Source organism: Bison bison, unplaced genomic scaffold (genome assembly GCF_000754665.1).
Source record: "Bison bison bison isolate TAMUID 2011002044 unplaced genomic scaffold, Bison_UMD1.0 scf7180017864376, whole genome shotgun sequence".
NCBI lineage: Eukaryota > Metazoa > Chordata > Mammalia > Artiodactyla > Bovidae > Bison > Bison bison.
In genome coordinates this window covers 12,243,342-12,252,837 of record NW_011494948.1, presented here as the reverse complement: position 1 = coordinate 12,252,837, position 9,496 = coordinate 12,243,342, and positions in this window count along the sequence as shown.

Here is a 9,496-nt window from a genome sequence, read left to right as displayed (position 1 = left end):
TTTGGATTTCACATTTCTTAATGTTTGTTCTTATTTCACAAATGGATAATTAAGGAATTATGCGTCATAAAGAAGGAACCTAAGTGAGCTATATTATGGGTATGCTGTCTTTGCTCATACATTTGGGTAGCTTCTGGAATATAGGACTTATTCACGTTTTGCTTCCTAATCTTTCTGTTGTACAGGGCCAGATCTCCTCTTAGCCACTTGATTGTTTTTATGTGAAGCACATCTTACTATCGTCTTATTTTGGTTGCTTTTGTTCACAAGAATTGTTAATATGAGAATGTGTATCCACCTTAATAAAGAAGTTAAAAAAAAAAAAAAAAAAAGGAAAGAAATCGGAAAGATGGATCCTGTAGCTTAAGCAAGAAAGGGTAGATGTAAGTACCAGTGCAAAATGTAGCTAAAAGAATAGACACTGCTGGCCTTTAACTTTTGTCTCCCTTTCTCTATTAAGAGAAAGAAACTGGAGGGAGAAAAGCTTGAGATTCCTTAGGTAGTACTCCGGAACCCATTCTGACTGTGAGAAAGAATCTCCCGGAGAGAAAAAGAAATAAACATAAACAGATGACATTCCTCTTTAAAAATGGTTAATCTCCGTCTCCAAGTGTGCTTTCAGCTAAAGGGAATTTTGGTCCTGTGACGGGCGAGGTTGCATCTATTTCCTTTTTAATTGTGTAATCGCTCAAGGATTTTACATGCATACAGAAAATACTGATGTATCCACTTTAATAAATCACTATAAAGTGTTTAAATAAACATTTCTGTCTACCTAGGGGAGTTCATGCTCAGACATCAGAGGAACATGAAAAATCAGAATTGTAGATGAACTGTCTGTTTTAAACCTTGACCCTAAATTTATCACCATCTGATAGCATTCTGATCTAATCTCCCCGCTCTGTTAATTTTATCTTAAATATAGGGTAGTTCAGTTCAGTTCAGTCGCTCAGTTATGTCTGATTCTTTGCGACCCCATGAATCGCAGCATGCCAGGCCTCCCTGTCCATCACCAACTCCCGGAGTAGTAGAGTAGTTAACTCTCAAACAAAATGTACATGTGCTGGGAATTAGTATTTGTGAAGTATGCTGCATTCACAGAAAAAAAGGTAGAACAAAGTAGAACTGGATACACCAAAAACCCAGCAAATACATTTTTAAATTGCACTGAGACATCTGATTATTAACAGGTCTACATGAATATGACATAGCAGATAATTCCCAATTGCTCTTTCATCAGTGTCATCTTAAATAATAACTTCAGTAGCTTCAGTAGCTCTGTCAACATTTTCTGTGATCTATGATGTTGCCTGCACAGTAGTAAAAAGCAAACAAACCTACTTGAGACAGATGCTCCAAAAATATCCTCAACCAGCAGCACTCAGCCCTTGCGCATGGACCCACCTACTCCAGCTGTTTATAGCCAGTGTCCTTGTAACCAGTCAGAGCAGTTGTTCAGATGGTCAGTGCCTTTGGTGAACCAGTGACTAAATATTTTGAGTATCACTTCTGCCAGTCATATAGAATGACCAAAAAAAAAAAAAAAAAACAACCAAAAAACAAACATTTCTGCCAAAGCAGAGCAATAATCTGTAATGAAAGCAAACATGGCAAAGTATCATTGTAGGTCTAACGGTGGAAGCCAAAACAGAAACAATTCATCGAAACATACGTTGGTGTCTGAAGCTCTCTCTGATCGCTCAAAAAAATAGACAAAGGTAAGGACGAAAAGGAAGTATACTCCTACTATTACAAACGTCTAGATTTCAAGGAATTCATTATTCTGCAACAGAAGCACATCCAAATCTCACAAGATGTTGGTGTCCAGTCATAGCCATGCAGTTTAGGACAGCAAGAAATTTTAAAATGCTAAAGACAACCAACAAAAATTTGCAGAATGTGATAGTTGATTTCATTAAGAGAAGTAATAATGATCCAAACAGTATGCTGAGATAGAAAAACTTCAGGGGTCAGTCAGTCCCTAACTTACCACCATTAATAAGCATAACTGCGATTCCTGTGAGCAAAGTGACCAAGAGAAAGGTTAATGGTGATCAAATTAAGATTGTTGACATTGATGAAATCCTGTCACTTTTCATTAGATTGGAACAGGTTGCCCCAAAATGGAAATGGATGACCAACAGACATGAATGTACACACATTTCCAAGCGCCAAAGAACTTCTACTCAAACAGAATTCTGTGAGCTATAATGGGCTCCTCTTATATTTTTTTATGCCTGCATGCTAAGTCGTTTCAGTTGCGTCCAACTCTTTGTGACCCCATGGACTGTAGCCTGCCAGGCTCCTCTGTCCATGGGGATTCTCCAGGCAAGAATACTGGAGTGGGTTGTCATGCCCTCCTCCAGGGGATCTTCCCAACCCAGGGATGGAACTCCAGTCTCTTAAGTCTCCTGGATTGTCACCACTAGTGCCACCTGGGAAGCTCTATGGATAATCTGAAAAGCATGAACTTCAGTCATTATTCCCACCAGTATATCTGGGGTACCCATCTATTCTTAGAAAACACATCCATTCTTAGAAAACCCACGTAAAAATCTTTAAAATGAAAGAGAAAAATTCATGACCAAAGATGTAACTTAACATATTGAATAGAAATGAATGTCACACTTTCCCCTGACTTCATAAAAGGCCAGATGTGTGCCACACCCTCCTGTATGATTTCATCATTCTTAAAACTCCACCCGACGAGATAACCTACCAGCATTTTTATGATCTTTCTTCCTTTCCATGAAGAGCTGCTATGTAAATCCCTAGAGAAATAAACCCATGCTCTTAAGTCTGTACTACCTGCCTCCACCACCTTTTGAATATAGTATTAGGATATATCAGGTAATTTGTAAGCTGTGAGTTGGCTATTTGCTTTAGTAAATGTAGCATCATGTATCAGTTTAACTAGATTAATAGTCCTCTCTCCACATTTGTAATTTTCTATTCAGCTTGATTTTCAAATTTAATAATGGCCATGTATGTGGAAGGGCAGCATGGATGATACATCAAGTAGTTTTTGGAATTACAGAAACCTGGGTTTTAACCTTGCCTTCACTCCCTTCACTCTCCAGTTGTGTGATATTCCCAGTTCCCCAAATTATGGTTGTTTAGTTGTTAAGTTGTGTCTGACTCCTTGTGACCCCACGAACTGCAGCACACCAGGCTTCCCTGTCCTTCACTGTCTCCCAGAGTTTGCTCAAACCCGTGTCCATTGAGTCAGTGATGCCATCCAACTCTGTTGTTCTCTTCTCCTGCCTTCAAGCTTTCCCAGAATCCAGGTCTTTTTCAATGAGTTGTCTCTTCACATCAGGTGGCCAAAGTAATAGAGTTTCAACTTCAGCATGAGTCCTTCCAAAGAATATTCAAGGTTGATTTCCTTTCGGATGGACTGGTTTGATCTCTTTGTTGTCCAAGGGACTTTCATGAATCTATTATAAGAGGCTGAATAACAACATTTACTTCCCACAAGTTAAAGAGACCAAGTACAAAAGTATTTTTCAGAAAGCAGGGTGAGGTCACTCAGACATGTCTGACTCTTTGCGACCCCATGGACTGTAGCCTACCATGCTCCTCTGTCCATGGGATTTTCCAGTCAAGACTACTGGACTGGGTCACCATTTCCTTCTCCAAGGGATCTTCCCAACCCAGGGATCAAACCTGGGTCTCCCGCATTGTAGGAAGATGCTTTACCATATGCACCACCAAAGAAAACTAATCATTCATTATATTTTTTTAGATGATTTAAAAAAAAAAAAAAAGGATGGACTTCCCTGGTTGTTCAGTAGTTAAAAATCTGCATTGCAATGCAGGAGACACAAGTTTGATCTGGGAAGATGCCCTGGAGAAGGAAATGGAAACCCACTCTAGTATTCTTGCCTGGAGAACTCCATGGACAGAGGAGCCTGGCAGACTATAGTTCATGGGGTTACGAGGAGTCAGACATGACCTAGCAACTGAGTAAACACACAAACATGTGTGTGTGCATGCATATGTATGTATTTATAGTTTAGAACCAAGTCTTGGAATAATGTTTAATGAAATAAGTAAATAATTGGGGTATTGAGAGGTATGGTGCATGCATGCTCAGTTGTCTGACTTTGCAACACCATGGACTGTAGCCCACCAGGCTCCTCTGTCAATAGGATTTTAAAGGCAAGAATCCTGGAGTGGACTGCCATTCCCTCCTCCTTAAAGTTTATGTTTTCATGATTGTAATGTCTTATCATCTACTTCATTATTGAGATTTTTTGATAAAAGGATCCTAGCAAACACCTTCTTCCAATAACACAAGAGAAGACTCTATAAATGGACATCATCAGATGGTCAACACTGAAATCAGATTGATTATATTCTTTGCAGCCAAAGATGGAGAAGCTCTGTACAGTCAGCAAAAACAAGACTGGGAGCTGACTGTGGCTCAGATCATGAACTCCTTATTGCCAAATTCAGACTTAAATTGAAGAAAGTAGGGAAAACCACTAGATCATTCAGCTATGACCTAAATCAAATTTCTTATGATTATACAGTAGAAGTGAGAAATAGATTTAAGGGCCTAGATTTGATAGACCGAGTGCCTGATGAACTATGGACTGAGGTTCATGACATTATACAGGAGACAGGGATCAAGACCACCCCCATGGAAAAGAAATGCAAAAAAGCAAAATGGCTGTCTGAGGAGGGCTTACAAATAGCTATGAAAAGAAGAGAAGCAAAAAGCAAAGGAGAAAAGGAAAGACATAAGCATCTGAATGCAGAGTTCCAAAGAATAGCAAGGACAGATAAGAAAGCCTTCCTCAGCGATCAATGAAAAGAAATAGAGGAAAACAACAGAATGGGAAAGACTAGAGATCTCTTCAAGAAAATTAGAGATACCAAGGGAACATGTCATGCAAAGATGGGCTCAATAAAGGACGGAAATGGTATGGACCTAACAGAAGCAGAAGATACTCAGAAGAGGTGGCAAGAATACACAGAAGAACTGTACAAAAAAAATCTTCATGACCAAGATAATCATGATGCTGTGCTCACTCACCTAGACCAGACATCCTGGAATGTGAAGTCAAGTGGGCCTTAGAAAGCATCACTACGAACAAAGCTAGTGGAGGAATTTCAGTTGAGCTATTCCGAATCCTGAAAGATGATGCTGTGAAAGTGCTGCACTCAATACGCCAGCAAATTTGGAAAACTCAGCAGTGGCCACAGGACTGAAAAAGGTCCATTTTCATTCCAATCCCAAAGAAGGGCAATGCCAAAGAATGCTCAAAATACTGCACAATTACACTCATCTCACACGCTAGTAAAGTAATGCTCAACATTCTCCAAGCCAGGCTTCAGCAATACGTGAACCATGAACTTCCAGATGTTCAAGCTGGTTTTAGAAAAGCCAGAGGAACCAGAGATCAAATTGCCAACATCTGCTGGTTCATCGAAAAAGCAAGAGAGTTCCAAAAAAACATCTATTTCTGCTTTATTGACTATGCCAAAGCCTTTGACTGTGTGGATCACAATAAACTGTGGAAAATTGTGAAAGAGATGGGAATACCAGACCACCTGACCTGCCTCTTGAAAAACCAGGTCAGGAAGCAACAGTTAGAACTGGACATGGAACAACAGACTGGTTCCAAATAGGAAAAGGAGTATAACAAGGCTGTACATTGTCACCCTGCTTATTTAACTTATATGTAGAGTACATCATGAGAAATGCTGGGCTGGAAGAAGCACAAGCTGGAATCAAGATTGCCAGGAGAAATATCAATAACCTCAGATATGCAGATGACACCACCCTTATGGTAGAAAGTGAAGAGGAACTCAAAAGCCTCTTGATGAAAGTGAAAGTGGAGAGTGAAAAAGTTGGCTTAAAGCTCAACATTCAGAAAACAAAGATCATGGCATCTGGTCCCATCACTTCATGGGAAATAGTTGGGGACACAGTGGAAAGTGTCAGACTTTATCTTTTTGGGCTCCAAAATCACTGCAGATGGTGACTGCAGCCATGCAATTAAAAGACGCTTACTCCTTGGAAGGAAAGTTATGACCAACCTAGATAGCATATTCAAAAGCAGAGACATTACTTTGCCAACAAAGGTCCATCTAGTCAAGGCTATGGTTTTTCCAGTGGGCATGTAAGGATGTGAGAGTTGGACTGTGAAGAAGGCTGAGCGCCGAAGAATTGATGCTTTTGAACTGTGGTGTTGGAGAAGACTCTTGAGAGTCCCTTGGACAAGGAGATCCAACCAGTCCATTCTGAAGGAGATCAGCCCTGGGATTTCTTTGGAAGGAATGATGCTAAAGCTGAAACTCCAATACTTTGTCCACCTCATGCGAAGAGTTGACTCATTGGAAAAGTCTCTGATGCTGGGAGGGTTGGGGGCAGGAGGAGAAGTGGGCGACAGATGATGAGATAGCTGGATGGCATCATTGACTTGATGGACATGATTTTGGGTGAACTCTGGGAGCTGGTGATGGACAGGGAGGCTTGGCGTGCTGCAATTCATGGGGTTGCAAAGAGTGGGACATGACTGAGCGGCTGAACTGAACTGAACCATACATTAAGGGTATGCATCTTTATACCAGCTAAAGTTGTATAGCAGTTAATACCTCATATGCCAAAAAGTAGAAGATAGTTGTTATAATTTTGGACAGAAATGATATAATCATCAGTCCTTGGAAAATATATCATTTCAAATGTGAAATAATATTATCCAGAGACAAGGTTCAGCTTCTAAACGAACAATGGTTATAACCATTTCTCAATATCTCATTAAAAATCATCTGGCTTCCTAGGTTGTGTTGTTGAAAACGGGCCTTAATGACTCATTGTGACACCCAGGAAGTTATGAGCTTAACTGAAGGTGAGGCCAATAAAATGTATGTAATTACGCATTTTGGTACTTAAATCTACTTTGAAAAATGTGAAAAGAATCAAAGATCTTGAGGTTCCCCTTGTGAAGTAGCTCATGGCTACTGAGAATTGTAACATAGATTAGTTACTATTTTGTGGCAGTAAAGTGATGAAATTCACTGAGTCAACAAACTGAACAAAAACAGAATGAGAGGAGTCCAAATATCCCAGTGATAAAGTTGCAAACTTTTGAAGACCAGTAATGTGGATGAAACCACGTAAGTGACCACCTACAAAATCACCCAAATAGAAGAGTTATTTTTCTAACTATTCAAAAGGTCAAGCTTGTCACATAAAAAGTAAGCTCACAGACCTATGACAGAACATAATTTCTCTGTGCCATGTTAGCAACTTATAAAATGTCTTCTTTGAGAAAGATTATTTTTTAATAAGTCCTAATTCTGAAAATAATTCTTTCTTGGTCCCCGTAACCCTTTCTCAACCCAAAGAAGGTTCGGTTTAAATAACCTTATGTCTCATTTGATATATCTGTGTCTTAAATATAAATAACTGCTTTGTCTTAATGTGAACTTACATTCAGGACCTGCTTGTTCTCACAAAAAGTTTTTTTTACACTGACCTTGTTTTTCATGCTATAAAAAAAATCAGATGCTCATTTTTAATTTACAGAAATGCTATACAAAATGCAAATGGCCAATAAATGTATTTAAAAAGACCACTCTTTCTAAAAATAAAAGAAAACCTACTAACACAACCATTTTACTTATCAGAGGGCAAATATTTTTAGAAATGGTAATAGTGTTGGTTAAGTTGCAGGGAAATGGACATTCTCAATTAATGCATGGGAATAGAAATATAAACCAGTGCAAGACTGTTGATAAAGGCTTTATAGTGTGCATGGATTTTAATCCTTCCGAAAATTTTTAAGGAATTAATGTGTAAAAAGTTTTAGTTACAAAGAAAGCATAGAGACTTTTTTACTTGAATTACTACTGGTTTACAATGTTGTATTAGTTTCTGTTGTATAGCAAAGTGGCTCAGATATATATATACACACACATACATACATCTGGTGAGACAGGAAGAGAGAATATATTACTTTTTCATATTCTTTCCCAGTATGGTTTATTATAGGATATTGACCACAGCTCCCAGTGCTACACAGTAGGACCTTGCTGTTTATTTTATATATAGTAGTTTGTATCTGCTAATCCCAAGCTCCTAATTTATCCCTCCTCCCATTCCCTTTTGGTAACCATAAGCTTGTCTTCTATGTCTGTGAGCCTGTTTCTGTTTTGTATCATATTCTAGATTCCAGTATAAGTGCTAATATATATTTGTCTCTTTCTGACTTACTTCACTTATGATGATAATCTCTAGGTCCAGCCATATTGCTGTAAATGGCATTATTTCATTCTTTCTATGGCTGAGTTGTATTCCATTGTGCTTATGTATATGTATGCCTACATACACACACGTACACACACCACATTTTCTGTATCCATTCATCTGTCAATGAACATTCAGGTTGCTTCTGTGTTTCAGCTATTGTAAGTAGTGCCACTATGAACACTGGGATGCATCTTTTCAAATTAGAGTTTTTTCCAGATATATGCCCAGCAGTGGGATTGCTGGATAATACGGCAACTCCATTTTTAGTTTTTGAGGGAAACTCCATACTGTTTCCATAGTGGCTGCACCAGTTTACATTCCCATCAACATTGTAGGAGGACTTCCTTTCCTCCACGGACTCTCCAGAATTTATTTGTAGATGTTTTAATGATGGCCATTCTGACTCATGTGAGTTGATACCTCATTGTAGTTTTGATTTGCATTTCTCTAATAATAAAGTTGCGCATCTTTTTACATGCCTATTGGCCATTTGTACAATAAACTGTGGAAAATTCTGAAAGATGGGAATACCAGACCACCTGATCTGCCTCTTGAGAAATTTGTATGCAGGTCAGGAAGCAACAGTTAGAACTGGACATGGAACAACACACTGGGTCCAAATAGGAAAAGGAGTATGTCAAGGCTGTATATTGTCACCCTGTTTATTTAACTTATATGCAGAGTACATTATGAGAAACACTGGACTGGAAGAAACTCAAGCTGGAATCAAGATTGTCGGGAGAAATATCAATAACCTCAGATATGCAGATGACACCACCCTTATGGCAGAAAGTGAAGAGGAACTCAAAAGCCTCTTGATGAAGGTGAAAGTGGAGAGTGAAAAAGTTGGCTTAAAGCTCAACATTCAGAAAACGAAGATCATGGCACCCGGTCCCATCACTTCATGGGAAATAGATGGGGAAACAGTGGAAACAGTGTCAGACTTTATTTTTCTGGGCTCCAAAATCACTGCAGATGGTGACTGCAGCCATGCAATTAAAAGACGCTTACTCCTTGGAAGGAAAGTTATGACCAACCTAGATAGCATATTGAAAAGCAGAGACATTACTTTGCCAACAAAGGTTTCATCTAGTCAAGGCTATGGTTTTTCCTGTGGTCATGTATGGATGTGAGAGTTGGACTGTGAAGAAGGCTGAGCGCCGAAGAATTGATGCTTTTGAACTGTGGTGTTGGAGAAGACTCTTGAGAGTCCCTTGGACTGCAAGGAGATCC